At 60.3% G+C, this 16,951-nt stretch overlaps 1 long non-coding RNA gene across 2 annotated transcripts in view; it reads left to right on the top strand.

Annotated features, from left to right (window-relative positions):
• LOC142018501 (uncharacterized) overlaps positions 1 to 16,951 on the top strand; it is a 60,096-nt gene that overhangs the window by 13,420 nt on the left and 29,725 nt on the right. Inside the window, exon 3 of one of the 2 annotated variants that reach the window (XR_012646838.1) lies at positions 561 to 3,369. The exons of the other annotated variant lie outside the window; for it this stretch is intronic. This is a non-coding gene — a long non-coding RNA (uncharacterized LOC142018501). Of the gene's footprint in view, positions 1 to 560; positions 3,370 to 16,951 lie in introns of those variants that run through there. 2 annotated transcript variants of the gene reach the window in all.

Raw genomic sequence — 16,951 nt, 5'->3', positions numbered from 1 at the left:
GTCTGTGACACAGAAGCAAACTGAACTAAACCAGAGGTCCTCAGTTGCAGAGTGTTGCCCTAAGCACTGGGCCATCCAGCCTCTCCATTACTGCACATAAGCCACTGAATGACCAGTAGATTTTAACTACTTTTGGCTACCACTGCACCAAGCCGAGCGCACTGAACGTTACCTGTCCCATAGCCTGTGTTGCCCCACTCTGGCACACCCGCACAACCCCCATTAGAAAAGCTAAAGGTACAAATGCTACATAAACCAAAGGGTGACACTCCCATGTCTCACACCAAGCACCACAGTTTGGTCCCTTTGCTCTGTCTGGTGCCCTGACCCGCTACCCTTTGTCTGCACACAGTCTGGTTTGGAAGCTGATCCGCAAGCAGGTCCCAGGGTTCACAAGCAATGATGCTGCAGGGCCGTGCAAGGCCGGAGACTTAACATTAATAAAAGGAAACAATGTGTCCCTGTTAGCTATTCTCAGGATGGGACCCCTCTGGCTCATTCATCAGAAGATCTCAGCGCACTTTATGAAGGAGGCCAGTATCATTACCCTCTTTTTACAGATACGGAAACTGAGACACGATGGCTTGCTCAAGGTTAACCAGAAAACCAGCAGCAGAGCTGACACCTGAACCCAGCACTCACCTATGTCCCAGCATGCTAGTCACTAGATTACCCAGCCTCGTAGAACTCTTTGCCACAAGATGTCGTTGAGACCAAGAGCTTAACAAGGTTCCAGAAGTGAACTGTAAACAGAACAAGAACATCTGTAATTACATTAGGTGGGATACAAACCCTCATGCTTCAGGGCATTTGCCAGCACTAACCATCAGGAAGAAACTTCCCCCACCAGCAGTTTATTCCACACTTATCCACTAGGGGGCTTCCACACCAAGCCATAGCAGCTGGTGGTTCTTCACAGCTTTGTTCCATGATGTGATGGATTAAACTAGCCTTACAGTGAGATCTCTGTAAGATCTGTTGGCACCCGGAAGAGGGGGGGTGCCAACAGATTAGCCTGGATAACAGGACTCTTTTGGAAACGAGCAGATGGCCACAGAGTCTGCATCAGGGAGCGGAACGGGTGTCCGTTGCACAAGCCTGATGTCCATTGTGCAGGACAGCACCAATGCTGGGCATATGGATGATTTGTGCTAATTTACTGAAGGGCAGTACTCAATCAATATGTCCGAAAACCCGGCCTCCAAAAGCTTGGCTGATCCTTCAGCCCTTGCAGCTGAGTCGATTTTACTGACTGCTCACTGCTGTTGAAGTTACTGGGACCACTCATCTAAATTAGGGTCCCAAGATTGGGCCCTGTCTGAGCACCAGACAACGTAGGTCACCAGCCAGCTGATGGGTGAGATTCAAGAGAAAGATCTCAAATATTGTCTCTGGAGGGAGACAAGGCTCACAACCTTCCCCCGGTTGTGACCCCACGCCCAAGAAAATGGCATGCACGTTAGCTTTCGGCAACAGGGTCTTCCCTTTCCTTTCTTGGCAGCTTTGCTCAGCTATGAAAAATTCACCATACTGAAATCTAATTGCTCATCAGTAGGATCCGGAGTTAACACAACAAACCCCTCTCAGCAGCTCTGTCAAGCTGCCTGCAGACTCAAGCGGAGAGCCTGGCACTGAGTGACCCTGTGAAGGTTTCTTGGTTACTATAAAGACTATAAACTCTTCTTTTAAATGGACTCTGCGATTCAGAGCAGAAGATAGAGAACAGGTTCTCTGAGCAACAAACCTTCCCCACAGATCACTAATAGGCCACCCATAGGCCCGGTAATCATAGCAACAATTTTCCCTTCTACTGCTCCCTCCTTCCCAAGACCTCAGAGCACTTTGCCACCAACAGTGCAGCCTAGCGAGACCTGTCATGCAGACAGTGAGCTCTCATGGGCCTGCAGCCCAGCAGGCTGAGAGCTGTGGTTTCTGCAGGTGGCATGCCCTTCCCTTCTCCATGCAGCCGGAGTCCGACGCCCCAGTTGCTTGGCAAACAGCGGCCCTTGTTCCCCAGGTGGCGCAGTCTGGACCCCCGTTGCAGGTCCCCGGCCAGCTCCCACAGCGCTGCACACTGCTCCTGTTGCTCTAGGCAGCTTCCCAGCAGCAAGCCTCCTGCGTGGTCTCTCTTGTCCAATAGTTGAGCGTATCTTTGCCACCACCATGGTACTCCCCCTCATGTCCCACACCAAGGTGTGTGGTGCCTTGCAGCTGCACCAGGGAGGCAGGAAGTCAAATGGCCCTGAGGCGGGGGCTCTGGGTAATTCCTTTGCCTGTGGCACCAGGTGGTAGGGCAAGGAGATCACACGCCTTTCTAGCTGAAAAATGGGTATAATACACAAGGCTGGCTTTGGGGATAATAGAGCCCTAAGCTCAGCCCTATGCAGCCTCTTGCTTCATTGAACTGCTCCGCAGACACCAGCCTCACCTTGCAAGGCCAGTCGTGTGTTTATCCCTATTCTGCAGATGGGGAAACTGAGGTGCAAAGGGATTTGCTTAGGGTCACACAGCCAATCAGTGGTAGAGCCGACTTGGGAGTCTCCTGGGCTGACCGCATTCCCTTTGTCGTTGGGGGTTATTCCAGTCGAAATAGTCGCAGGGCTTCCCAAGCCACCCTTCCCTTCTTCCCCCACCACGAGTTTGCGTGTGGGCTCGGCAGTCCCCACAGCCAGGCTGGCAGGGAGTGAGCAAGGGGATCTCAAAAGCGCCTTGTTCAGGACTGAGTGCCAGCTGAGGAACTGGCCCCTGGGCTCCCCTTCTGCACCAGGCGATCCGCAGACACGGGTCTGTGATGCAAAACAATCCCCCAACCCCAACCGACTCGGCCTGCTGCCCTGGGGACTTTGCTCAGCTCAGGCTGAGGCCAAACTGACCCGTCGCTTGTGCCCTGCTCGTGTGCTGAAGGCTCTGAACAAAGTCCGGTCTCTCCCCGGCACCCAGCAGGAAATAAATGGAACCAATGCAGAGCTGCAGCATTCCCAGGGTCACTTTCCTCGCTCCAGGCCCAGCGCCTGGAGTCACAGGGGTACCAAAAGCACCTGCTGGGGTAGCAGAGAGCTGGCAAACACGGCCCCTGGCCAGCTCCAGGGCATGGGGCCAGCCGGCAAAGCAAAAGAACCAACCAGCAGTCGTTTTCACGAACTCTCATGAGTGCCAGTGCAGACTGATGCTTTAGAGCCCTCCGTCCTGGTCGGCGCGCTGGTGCATTGCCTAGCGCTTATGAGGCGCCAGGGCAGCTGCTCAATTAACATGAGGCCCAGAGTCCTCCTTCCTCTGAGCCACCGGTTGTAATAACAAAGAATCAAGTGTTCTCTGGAGAGCCTGCGCTTCCCTGTCTCCTACGACAGCCCGGGAGACGCAGAATTAAGAGGCGAGAGGCAGGATCAGGGAAGGTTAGAGCAGCGGTAAGCAGCAATGGCTGGAGGGACATGCAGCGAGCAGTCCCTCCAGCTGATCTACGCTGGCAAACGATTTCAGATTGAGGTGGGGCATGACCAGCTCCATAGGGGAACAAGTGCGTTGATGCAGACACAGGTCACCCACATCTCTCCTGCGCTGTCTCTAACCCTCCTCCTGAGATCCCATGACGTATGCAACCATTGGCCCGGCTGTGCGTTCAGACACCCCCACGTCCCCCTTCGCACGTAGGCAGTCGCTTGCGTTCCTGTCTGTGCACGGGCTAGCCCAGAAAGGGCAATGTAGGCATGGGCAAAGCAAGGAGTAAGTGTGCCAGGGCACAGCTGTGCCCAAAGGAACATGTGCCACACAATGGTGGTGTGGAAGCGTGGGCAGGATGCGTGGCAGCGGGGAATTTATTTGCACAAGTAAATGAGTGCACGTGTGATTGTGCGCAAGGGGCAGTGTTGCAACGTTAGCCCTGACCCCAGCTGTGCAAACAGGGCTGGGGGGCTTTGAAAACACCCCCCAGTTCTGAGGGAAGCCCCACCAGCCTTTCTCTCCTCCTCCGTAAGCACAGCCAGACCATACCCAGCAGTCAGCCAGCTAATGCACCCAGCCTGCCTTAGCCAGCTCGCTAGCCCAGGGCTGACTTCCAGGGAATAAACCATACCACAGCCAAAGACAGGAGCCAGGCCCTGTGTCCTTCCCCGGGTTCGTCCCTGTTGTATGCCCACATGCTCACTGTGAGGGCCGAGGCATGCTGGGATACCCCAGGGGAGCTGCCCAGGCGCCAGCCCATCGTGGCGGGGGAACATCCAGCAAAGACCAAGAACAGCCAGTCGTGACAGGCACTGCGGCTGCCTCCCCAGGGGAATGCTGCCTACCCACTTCCCAGGGGGCTGAACTTGGCCTGGGTTCAAGAGGACAAAGATCTGCCAAGCTCTTTTCCTGCCTCCAACCTCCAGCTACCAGGGAAGGTGATGAAAAGGACTGCAGTCTGCAGCATCTGCCTACAGCCAGCATCCTGCAGCATGTCCCAGTTGCATCCAACCCAGCAGGGGCTGAGAGACCTCCTCATGGCGAAGAGCAGAGATCCACTCTCTGTGCTCAGCCCAGGGAAAGCAGTATTAAATGGCCCTGACCCCATGGCTGCAAAGCCAGGGGAGGTAACCCCTTAACAAGGGACGGGTCCTGCCTGGGGAAACACAATGATAGTGAAAACAAGAGCTTTGAATAGCATCTTTCATGCTCCGGGATTCCAAGGCACTTTACTAAGCAGACAGAGGCAGCGCCTCTGGAATGCGGCTACGTCTGGGGAGGAATGCAGCAGCCTAGCACGGATGCACTAGAGCAGGAGTCATACAGTACCCAGCAGGAACTGTAGGAGGTAGGGGGGCTAGATAGAGGAGGGCAGAACGTAGAGACCAGGATTTCGTATGTGGGGGCCACAGGGACTCTGCACCTCTTGTCCAAGAGGACAGTTACCCCTGTTCTTCTCACCCAGGCTGCCGTCTAGTTACGCTGTAGGCTCTTGGCTGCAGGGACTACCCCTTATCGACCTCCACACAGCGTGTAGCGTACTGCCGCCCTGCTCTGGGGCTGGGGTCTCTCTGTAACACAACCACGTGCGTGGGCTCTTTAATTAGATCGGCAGCTCTGGGTTACGGCTCACCTGACATGCGCATCTGGAGGCAAGCGGGGGAGGCCTGTCAAAGGGTTTTGGGGCATGCGGGTCACCTGAGTTTCCCTCTTGTCCCTGCCCTGGTAGTGCTGCCTAATGGCTGGGAGAATGACAGCTGGCAAACTGAACTGGGTGCGGGAGGAGAGAGACAGCCGGGACCCTGCTGGGCCAGTATCCACACCTCTCTTCTGCAGAGGGGGCTGAAGGAGCCCTGGCCAGGCCTAAGCTAAAAGGCTACATGACCCCACAGCAGGGGAGTCCCTGACTGATGCAAGCTGTTCTAATCCTCCGTGCAGCCGGTGCTTGGAGGAACTCTCCTGCCTCTCAGGCGGGCAGATGGATTGGTGCTGGTAGAACCTCTCCTGCCCACATTGGCACAGGACACCTACAGTCCAGCAGCCGTGCCTGCCGCAGCCTAGACGCTGCTACAAACGGGAACAAACTCCAGTGTCATCCGTCCCGCTGGCAGGAGTCACACCTCCGGGGAAAGCCCCTCCCGGCCAGCCTCCCCCAGGCTTTCAAGGACACCCGGGGGCCCGGGCAGCCTGACTGCACCCCACTGGGCAGGCAGCTTCCCAGGGGACACGAGCTGGGACGTGCATGTGCCATGCAGCACCGAGACCAGAGAGAAGCTAGCCCCAGGCTGCAGGGACTCACGGGGGGCCTGGCAGCTGATGCAGAGTCCTTGCACAGCTGGGGCGGCAGAGCCAGGCCCCAGGCAGATGCTATCCCAGCAGCTCGGTGCCAGCTGGGGGCTGTTTGCTGGGTGTGCAGGGAGGCAGCGCGGGGGCCGTGACATGAGGAGACGTCGCACCAGTGCAGGCCTTGCCAGGGCTGGGAGCAGGCAGCCAGCAGGGCTGAGGCTATGGGGTGGGGGGAGCCGGGGCGTGTCTCCGGGGACAAGCTTGGCTCTGTAGCAGCTGTGCAGATGGCCTGGAGGGAGCTGGCAGGCTGCGGCCACTGAATGAGGGCTAAAGCCCGGCCCTACTCAGGCCCCTGGCCCGGCAGGGGTGCAGACCCCAAACCCCTCCCCAGGCTCTGAGGCCAGGCCTGGCCCTAGCCCAGCTGGGTGTCTCTTGGAGCTGTGCACTGGGTGGGTCAGGGGTTTGGTTGGATGCCCTGTGGCCCCGCCCCCGCCCCACACTAGCGCCCATCAGGATCAGCATGGGATGAAGAAACGTCCCTTTTGTGCCTCAGAGGCAGGCCTGGCCCAGCCTGGCCCAGCACGGAGCCAGTGCGGGGGCAGCTGGGGGCCCGGGTGGAGGGAGATGGGCAGAGAGGGAAGGAGACATGTAGCAGGGGTGGGGAAGAGGCTGAAGCTCTGGTTGTAGGAGTTTGGGCCCCGCTAATCCCTGGCACGGAGGCAGCCTTTAACCAGGGCTGCCAGACGAAATGCACCACCACGGCCAGGCGCCCCTGCCTAGTGAAGGAACCAGCTGTGGCCAGGGGCCAGCTTTGCAAGCCCAAGGGAACATGCCAGCCCGGCACTGCCCCAGGCAGCCTCCCCACCCCGGCATGGGCCACTCAGTGGCTGGGGCACAGGGAGCAGGGTTCAGCCCAGAGCTGGGGAATCGGCCCTGCCAGCGCCAGACAAACACCCTTATCAGCCTTCTGCAAAGACAGCTGCAGCTCCCGCCTGCCCCTCGCAGGCCCCTGGCCACAGGCTCCCAGCTGCCCTGAGAACACAGCCCGGCTAGTCAATCATTGACGCAACCAGCCCAGCGGCTCTTATCAGCTCCAGCTAGCAAACAGGCAGGGCTCAGCCAGGGGTACCTTCAGGGGCGTCCATGCCCCACATCCCTCCAGCCCCTGGCCTCTCCTTAGCGAAGGTGCCAGTCGGGGCCCCCAGCACCCCAACGTCTGCACACCTCACTGGGTTTATCCTCGCGCACACCCTCCCCTTCAACGGCTTTGGCTCTAACCACTGGGCCACGTGACCGCTCCACGAAGTGCGACTGCAGGGCAGGCTTTGGGGAGCTGGATTCTACCCCTCGGGAGCGGGCCTGTGACCCCACAGCACTCGTGTCACAGCAGCAACCAGTTTTGGTCACGGCTCACGCTGGGCTGGAGCTGAAGCGAGGCCAAGCCACACCGTGCCCCCTCCCGCCGCTTGGGTCCCACTGTTGCTTTTCTTACCAGCTGACATGAGTTTGTTCAGGCCTCAGCCTCATCAAGTAGCTCCCCCAAGAGCGGCAGCCGTGTGGGACCCTGGGGTGGGGAGCTGCAATTCTCACTGCCCCGCAGCTGTAGGGGCAGGGGCCACATGCTGACCACCTGGAGGAGGGGGTTCCTGGCCCTGCAGTGCCCCCTTCTGGCTGAGCTAAGCTGAGCCTCACCCAGCAGCCCCAAACCTGGGGGCAGTGGGGAAACTGAGTCCGATGGGCTGGGCGGAACACGGAAGCCCCCTTCTCCCCATGCAACACCCCCTTGGGCCTAGGCTGCTTTGCACAGAGGAACATTTTGGCCTAGGGACAGGCCTGGACCGAACACCGCTCCCGCCTGGGGGAGGATTTTGGTCCACGCACTACAGCTCAGGGTGGAAGTTAGTCCCAAACCCCCCAGCAACCCCCCAGCTTCCCCCTGCAACCAGCCGGAGCCTGGAGGCTACAGGTTTTAGCCAAACAACCCCCCCACCACCACCTTCTCCTCTCACTGTAACTGGTAACAGAGGTCATGGATACAACCCAGCTGGGTGCCCCAAGCGGTTTGGACACACATACGCCCCTTAGCTCCCACGCAGCCACTGGTTCTCCTGCCTCCGCCCCTCTCCCCGAAAGCTCAGCGCCCTGGTCACTACGACGGATCCAGAGAGCCCCTGAGCCTTTGGCAAACAGCAGCTCCCCTATGTCCAGCTGCAGCATCCATCCGCCTGTCGGTAACGTCACAGCCGCCAGGTCTGGCTGCACGTGGCGGGGTCTGGCAGCCTCTTCAGCAGGACTGATCGCGGCTGTTCTGCAACTCACCGTGGAGCACTTGGGGACCTTTTTGTTGCAAGCACGCGGGGGACTCTCCATCAGCTGCGGTAGTGCTCGGCCTGTTAGGCACCCTGTGCTGCGGCCACAAGAGGGCGAGGGGATGCTGATGGAGGTGGGACAGGTTGCAGCCAGCAGGAGGCAATGCTGGGACAGACACGCTAGTCACTCGACCAATTTCCCCACGAGGAGTTGGTTTGTTTGCAGCGCGTCAGCTCTTACTAAGCAAACGATTTCCTTGCTCCTCTGTGGCCTTCTAGGAAGTAACAGCCAGTTCCCTAGCCGGAGGGTGACCCACCAAGCACGGCCCATGTCCAAGGCCCCAGCTTGCATGTGAGCAGCCAGAGTCAGAGAAGGGGATGTTTCCCCAGGACTCTGAGCCCAGGGCCCAGTGTGTGAAGGGCAGAGCAGCGTTTTCCGCTCTGAAGGCCCCATCTGAAGCCAGGGAAGGAAATGGGCCAGACAAACGTCCACACTGCGGCCAAGGAGAGGGGGGAACTTGTCGGACATTCTGCCCATGGGCTGCAACCCCACCCTGGGGGAGCCCCACTGAGGCCCGTCGGCAGGAGAGGCTGCCCAGATGTCCCTCCTCGGGTGTTCTGCAAGGCCTCCAAGCTGGGCCCCGTCCCCGTCAGCATGTGGCAAGGCCGGCGTTCCTCCCAGCCAGCCGCCAAACACAAGGACGATGCTGCTGCTGCGTGTTGCTTTCTCCTGGGATGGACGATCGGGATCTGCTGGAGGAAGGAGCTCAGGATCTGGACCCCAGCACAGAATCCACCCAGACCTGGAACATTGCAGCCTCCTCTGTCACCCACAGATCAGGTTGGGGCAGCTGAATGTTCCCGGGGGTGGTGGGGTAACGTGGGTTATCCAGTCAGCCTGTTCCCTCCCATTACCGTGTGCTTGGCCCCGCACCCATCCATGTGTCCCCCCACCATAATAAAAGACCCCCTTCCAAAGCAACACAGAGCAACAGCAATCAGTGGGTTCCCTTTGCCCACACGGAGCCTTGGAAGGACTGTGGAGTAGGCCGGTGCAGAGCAGGGTGCTGCCCTGGGCTCTGCCCAGGCAGATTAGCCTGCAGCAGAGGGCCACCCTGGTTGGGAGCCGGTGCGCTGGGAAAGGGCCCCGCCACTCGGCCAGCCACACCAGAAAGGAGCATTGTGCCTTTAAGACAAAGAGCTCGGCACAATAGGTGCTTTGTGTGGGTCTTGCAGAGTTTCGCCCTGCCAGGGGCCTGGACGTGTATGGGCTTGAGCAAGCCCCAGCTTCAAGGACTCCTGGGGCTCCCACTCCTTCCGGCACACTGGGGAGGAATGAGCCAGTGCAGGGTCACGAGAGCTGCCGCCGGGCCAGTCGGTACCTGTGGGGGCAGGAGCTGCCACAGAAGCAGTCAGGGACTCTCTTCTCCCCCTTTTCCCCCAGAACCGGGGGCAGCCGGGGCGCAGCGAGCTCAGCCAAAGCCCAAGCGCGGCTCAGCCGGACGATTGAGCCGCAGTGGGGCGCGGGCACCGCAGGCAGCCAGGGAGAGGGTCCCCCAAAGGACCTGGCACCTAGAGAGGGTGGAACCCTCCATGCTTCAGTCTAGCTGGGGCGGGAAGGTGCTCAGGGCAGAACAGCAGTAGCAGGGGGCTGGTCGGGATTAAGTGGCGTGGGGCAGAGCTGGGGGTGAGGAGCCCGGGGCTGGATTTGCAGTGAGCTGCATGGTGGGAGTCGTGGTGTGTTCAAAACAGCACAGTTCTCCAGCATAGCACGGAGAGGAGGAGGGGCTCAGCCTTTGGCACCTAAAGGGAAACAAGTTAAGCCCCTCTGGCTGCATGGGCCTGGAAGGGGCCTGAGAGGGAAGTGCTGATTTCCGCCTGGGAGGTGTGTCCTTCTAGCCCTGGGGGCAGCTGCCCTGCTGAGCCCTGCAGGGCGTTTATCCTGCCAGGGCTCTGCCATGCAGCAGCCCAGAGCTGGCCAAAGAGGACAGAGATTTGCAGGTGTCCTCGGTGCGCTCTGGCCTGGGCGGTGGCTGGAGGAGCGAAGCCCCGACTGTCATGCAGATGGTGTGGAGAAGAGCAGGAAAGACCCACCCCTGGCAGTGCCCTTTTGCTGGGCGGCAGGTGCAAGACTGCAGACTTGCAGGGCAGCTGGATGCAGCGTTTGAGTGACAGGGATGTCCAGGCAGCAGCCACCCCCTCCCTCTGGGATCCCCAGAGCTGGTGGGGCAAAGTGCTTGTATCCCAGCCAGGCACAAAGGCTCTGTGAGCTGCAGCCGCTGCAGACCTCGCCCAGTGGGAAGCATTCAGGGGAGTTAGCTGCTTGTGGGGGTGGCTGGAAGGTTTTGAGACTGTGGTCCAAGGGAGAGCGGACCCTGCACAGAGGCAGCAAGCCTTCGGAAATAGAGTTGTGTCCCTGGGAGCTGGGCTGGTGCAGGATCTCAGGATGCCATTTGAGTGGGGCCAGCTTAGCTGTACAGCAGGCGTGCGCCCACTGCTTCCCTCCTTGCTAGAGCAGCCTGGTGGAACCCGCCTTTGCTAACATCACCCCACCAACACCCAGGGGCGCCTTCCGTGTGCCAGAAGCTCCTGGCAGGGCTAAAAGCTGCCTGGGTTTTTCATGCCAGGCCCCAGACCTGCTGGCAAGGGGCTCAGCTATGGAAGAGGCCAAGACGGTGACTCCTCCAGCAGGATTCAAACCCAGGACTGCAGAACACCCTTCCGGCTGGGGCAAAAGGACACCCCCTCCCTGCTAGTGGCAGTCACAGGCTAGCACCCTCTGTGAGCCAGCCGCAAGCCAGGGACATGAGAAACACTTGAGATGAGTGTTACACACCCCCTTTCCCCCAACTGTGTTTCACACCCCCACAGGGCACCAGGGTGTGCCAGGAGCTGGGCTTTGTGGGTGAAACCAGCTGCTGGGAAGCCCGGTGAGTCATGCCTGTGCAGCGGTTGCAGTCTCAGGGCAGGTCGGTGAGATCTCTTGGCTCATTTGTTCATTTCCGCATGTACCTGAGGACTGACCATAGTCCCTGGCACTTTCCATCTGCGGCTGGAATAAATTTTGTTATGCACTCCAAGGCCTGCAGCGATGTGCACCACCCACAGAAACACATGCTGCCAGCTGCAGGCACTCTGCTCATCAGCTGGTCACCAGAATCTTTCCTGGGCAGCTGCCCAAGCACTCAGCTCACAGGAGACACTGATCCCCAGGGGTAGCTGGGCACTGGCGCACCAGCAGCGGCAATTCCAGGGTCAGCAAGGTCTCCTTTAGCCTTGGCACGCTGAAGGAGCCATGGCCACTCCCTGCACTCATTACACCATCGTCGATGCTGGCGGGTGCTCTCAAGGCCTGAAGGGCAGCTTTGGGGTCCCCACTTCCCACTGAGATCAGGCATCCCCAAAGTTTCTACCTGGCCACGTCCTGGCCGCTCACTTCAGCTGCCCGATGGAGTGAGCACATTGTCACCCTCCTAGCTTTGGGGGGTGGGGACTGCACATGCTCATGTGTAGTTGTGTACACGTCTGCCAGAGAGAATCAGAATCGCTTGCCTGTGTGTCAGAGACCCTATACTGTTAACAGTGAATGGCGATCCTCCATTAGGTGAAATGGTGGTGCCTGTTCCTTTATTCTTCCGCTCTACTCTGCGCTGGTTAGGCCTCAGCTGGAGTATTGTGTCCAGGTCTGGGCACCGCAGTTCAAAAAAGATGTGGAGAAACTAGAGAGGGTCCAGAAAAGAGCGACAAGAATGATTAAAGGTCCAGAGAATGTGATCTATGAAAAAAGGTTGAAAGAATTGGGCTTGTTTAGTTTGGAAAAGAGAAGAGTGAGGGGAGACATGATAGCGGTTTTCAGGTATCTAAAAGGGAGTCATAAGGAGGAAGGAGAAAGCTTGTTCTTCTTGGCCTCTGAGGATAGAAGAGGCAACAGGCTCAAACTGCAGCAAGGGAGGTTTAGGTTGGACATTAGGAAAAAGTTGCTAACTGTCAGGGCGGTCAGACAGTGGAATAAATTGCCAAGGGAGGTTGTGGAATCTCCATCGCTGGAGATATTTAAGAACAGGTTAGATAAATGTCTATCAGGGATGGTTTAGACAGAACTTGGTCCTGCCATTGGGGCAGGGGGCTGGACTCAATGGCCTCTCGAGGCCCCTTCCAGTCCTAGTGTTCTATGATTCTATGACACGGGAGTCTAAGTTCCAACCACACCACGAAGCCCTTGTGATTGTGCAAGCCATGTGTCCCAGGCAGCCAGAAACGTTTCCACATGAGACCCCAGTGTGGCCAGACGCTCCTTCTGACCATGTTCCCTGGAAGCTGAGCACATGGGCGGCCACCCATGAGAGATTCAGGTGCCGCCCAGCTGATTAGCAGAGCACCCACGGCGGGCAGCCTGTGTTTCTATAGCTGGTGCACATCCACACATGCCTTGGTGCACACAACAAAATTATTCCATGTATGACAGAAAAATTAGTGGGAACCCTGCTCCTGGCAGTCGGCAGCCTCTCGTCGTTAGGTGGGGGCAGCCCTGCATCACAGGTGTTATCCAGCAGTGATACCAGCTGCATCTGCCATTGAGGATTGGGAGGGGTAAGGGACCCTGGTAGAGCTGGGGAGAAGCTCGTGCTGTGTCTTACCTCCCCTTCCCCACTGCTCTGCTGCTCACTGCCTGAGCCATCTAATTCAGCCCAGGCCTTTGGAAAGAGACCCCCAAAACGCAGGCAGGGGCGGGGCACTGGTGACATCTTCCACTGCAGGTTCACTGCTCTGCCCCAAGCGCCAGCCACTTCCCGAGGTGCCGCTCGGAAAAGGATTAGAGGGCAGCCCCAGGGGGCCCAGATCTCTTTCAGGCCTGGAAGCCGTCTGCTGCCAAGAGCTCCCTGGGGCCTGAGCGTCTCGTTCCCTGCACTGTGTAATCCGGCCCAGCGCACATCAGACTGCACGTTGGACCCAGTTCTGCTCCCCGAACTCCCTGGAGCAGAACACTGGACTCACGACGGACCAGAGGCTGATTTGTACCCGTCGGGGCTGTCACCCCCAGCTCCCCGCCCTGCGCTGTGTACCATGCACTGCACCCATTCCGATCACTGCTCACTGCACTATGCTCTGGATACACTGCACCTGTGTGCCAATGCCCTGGGCATCTCTGGGGCGCAAAGCGAGAGCAGTGCCCGTAGGCTCATCCTTGGAGGGGAAATCTGGCAGTACCATGCCGCCTCCATTTCAAACCCTGGAGAGGGCATCCCATGCCTACGCTGTCCACCCGGCTGCCAGAACAGCCCCTCAGGGCAGCTGCAGCCATCCTGTGCCAGCACAAGGCCAGTGCTCGCTGGCCCCAGGCTTGGTGGGCTGCTGCAGTGGTGCTTTAAAGCCACCGTTGGCACGTAGCCGTGTGCCAACAGCAGCAGAACATGGGCAGAGATCCCGGTAGGGCACGACACACCAGAACGCCCATCACAGCCCCGTGGCACGCATAGTCTGTGCCCTGCATGCGGCCAGGAGCCCCCGGTCCCGCCTGCTACCTGCCAAATTAACGGCAACCCCCAGCAAAACCGTGCCCTGCGTGCCTAGTTAAACGCAGGGCCCCTTCGCTGGGCCCAGGAGGGCAAGGCCACTTGGTTTACTACTGCGATAGCCGCACCGCGCCTCATGGCACCAGCGTTCTGCGGCTCAGCAGCCTGGATTTTCACGGGGGGGTTACTGGCCGGGGCTGGTTCATTCACACGGGCTGGCAAAGCTTTGAGAAATGGCGAAGACGAAAATAGCCAGGCTCGGAGTCAGGACGCCTGGGCTCCATCCTCTGCTCTGGGGCCAGAGGGGGTCAGGACGCCTGGGCTCCCCCTTCAGCTCCGGGGCCAGAGGGGGTCAGGACGCCTGGGCTCCCCCTTCAGCTCCGGGGCCAGAAGGGGTCAGGACGCCTGGGCTCCCCCCTCAGCTCCGGGGCCAGAGGGGGTCAGGACGCCTGGGCTCCCCCTTCAGCTCCGGGGCCAGAGGGGATCAGGACGCCTGGGCTCCCCCTTCAGCTCCGGGGCCAGAGGGGGTCAGGACGCCCGGGCTCCCCCCCAGCTCCGGGGCTAGAGGGGGTCAGGACGCCCGGGCTCCCCCCTCAGCTCCGGGGCGAGAGGGGGTCAGGACGCCCGGGCTCCCCCCCCCCAGCTCTGGGGCCAGAAGGGGTCAGGACGCCTGGGCTCCCCCTTCAGCTCCGGGGCCAGAGGGGGTCAGGACGCCCGGGCTCCCCCCCAGCTCCGGGGCTAGAGGGGGTCAGGACGCTCGGGCTCCCCCCCCCCAGCTCTGGGGCGAGAGGGGGTCAGGACGCCCGGGCTCCCCCCCCCCAGCTCTGGGGCCAGAAGGGGTTCTCTCCCCGGCAGCGCCCCTGCTTTGCTGTGCGACCTTCAGCAAGCCACGTCCCTGCTCCGGGACTCCCTGTCCCCGCGGGTACGAAGGGACTAATGCTCCGCGGTGCAGCGAGGGCCGGTGCACGGCGCAGCACGCACAATGCACTCGAGACGGGCCGCCGGACGAACGCCGCTTCCCTCCCTCGCCCTGCGCCCCGGGTGCTGGGGGTCTGAGCTGGGGCGCTGGGCCCGGCGCCGGGCTCGGAACTCGTTTCCCGGGGGCGGGGGCCGGCCCCGTTTTCCCGCTCCCGCCGCCCGGGGAGGAGGCCCCGCTCCGTGCAGATCTCCCGCCGGCCTCCGCGTTTTCTCTCCAGCCCTTTGTGTGCGGGGCTCGGCGCGAGCTCAGCCCTGGATCAAGTGGCTTCCTCCCGCCCCTGCTCCCGCCTCCCCTCCTCTCCCCGCCTCCCCAGCCGCCATTTCGCGGCGCCTGCCGCTCCCGCTCAGGCTGCACATCATGGACGCCCGGCGCCGGGCGCAACACGCAGCGGGGCCTGCGCAGGAGCCGGCCCAGGGCCTCCCACGCCACCTGGGCAGCGGCTCTGAGTCGCCCTCTGGGCTCCGGCTGGGGCGGGGCCTCGCTCACCCCCCCCGCCCCCCCCGGGAGGTGCAAGCGTGTGGGGGTGCAAACGGGCACGCCCCCGCCCACACTCGTGCCCCCGCTTCCTTCGCCCGCCCCTCGCTGCCCGCCCACACCGCGTCACACCCGCGGCCCCTGCAGGCGGCATCCCCGGCGCTCGCACCCAGCACGCGCTGCCCCGCGTGGGGGGGGGGGTGTGTGCTGCTCACACGTGTTCACCAGCGCGTGACACACGCCTGCAGGGGCACGCGGCACACGCGCACGACGTTTCCCCCGGGAGAGGCCGGGCCAGAGCCTTGGGACGAGTCAGGCCCACGCTCTCCCTCGGACATGCTACGCACATACGTGCTAGGCAGCCTTGCACACGCATGTGCTGCACACCCCACCCTCCCTCTGCAAGCTCACAAATCCAGCAGGACTGGTTAGTCAGCTGGTTTCCCTTGCAAGCTGCAGGGACGGGCAGCGAGCCAGCACGGGGTAGGGCTCAGCAGGGGCGCACCAGAAAGGAAACGTTCAGGCTCTGTGTTTTAATATGAAAGCACGGAGGGGAGGGAGAAGGAGGAAACAGAGGCCTTCCAGCAAACCAAGGGCTTTGCTTATGCACTTGAAGATGGCAACAGTGGCTAGCGCTGCAGGGGCCCACGTGCTCTGTACACCTAGCCATGCCAGCTCTTGCAGCATGAGGTGGGGGTTTTTTTCACTAAATCCCCAGCTCCTGGAGTCCTGGGATTGTGACAGAACCATGGTTTTGTGTTTAAAAATCATGCCTGCAGAGAAAAGCTCCAAAATGTGGCCCCAAAACAGCCAGCTACAGAGGTGTTGCCAGAGCGTTAAAAAGAGAGCGACAGGGACACATCCTAGAGGCCCTGGGGTTCCCCGGAAGAGGACATCAGACCCTGGCCCTGGGTCCATTTATCACTGGTAGATCAGCACAGCGACACAAGACATGCAGCGGTAGCACGCTGCCTACGCAGTCCCAGCTTTCAGCAAGCTGGATTCAGTTCCCCTTTTGCCAGGAGTCGGCGTTCCCAAATCCTTGGTCTTTCACGGGGCAGCAGGGCTGCAGCTGGGGCACATGTTACCCAGCATGCACCCTGGGGAGACGGTCTACAACCGCAGGGACACCGGGGCAAGCGTTGGGGGTCGTTAAAAACACAAAGTGAAGGGTCAGTCCAAATATAATGCTTCCACCGAGGTGGGCCACCAAGAACTGGAGTAACTCTGCAGGCCAGGAGTTGGGTTTGGAGGTGTGCTTTGAAAGGTGGCACCCCTAGCAGCACAGCACCCCCTGCCGCCACGCTCGGGCATTGGCCTCAACAAAGGGGAGAGTCAAAAAGTCAAACTACACAGTCACCCACTCCACTGCCTGTAGTACAGCACCTCCTAGCACTGCATGGGCACCCAGAGGGGAGAGCGCCCCCTGTGGAGTCCCCTGTGTTGCTCCCTGCAGCACAGCTCCCTATAGCACTGCACTGGATTCAGCAGTGACCCAGAGGGGAGAGCGCCCCCTACTGAGTCACCCTGCTTCCTGCAGCACAGCTCCCTATAGCACTGCACTGGATTCAGCAGTGACCCAGAGGGGAGAGCGCCCCCTACTGAGTCACCCTGCTTCCTGCAGCACAGCTCCCTATAGCACCGCACTGGATTCAGCAGTGACCCAGAGGGGAGAGCGCCCCCTACTGAGTCACCCCGCTTCCTGCAGCACAGCACCCCCTAATGCCATGCTCCTTTTCTCCAGCCCCTGGCGACCATTAGGAGGAACTCGCTCCCCCTTTTCCTCCTCATGGCTTCCTCTGCAGGGGCGGCATCTCCGAAGCCCCTTGGCCACAGCTGCTGGTAGCACGAAGGCGGGGGAGTCGGCCCCATAGTCCCGTCCTTCAGCCACAGCGCCGGGTCTGCCTAACAGTGCCCCCTCCTGCACCATGGCACAGCATGGCTCCCTCCTC

Source organism: Carettochelys insculpta, chromosome 10 (genome assembly GCF_033958435.1).
Source record: "Carettochelys insculpta isolate YL-2023 chromosome 10, ASM3395843v1, whole genome shotgun sequence".
NCBI classification, from domain to species: Eukaryota; Metazoa; Chordata; order Testudines; family Carettochelyidae; genus Carettochelys; species Carettochelys insculpta.
Note: the sequence above shows the minus strand (reverse complement) of the source record. Positions and strands in the feature narration are given on the sequence as shown.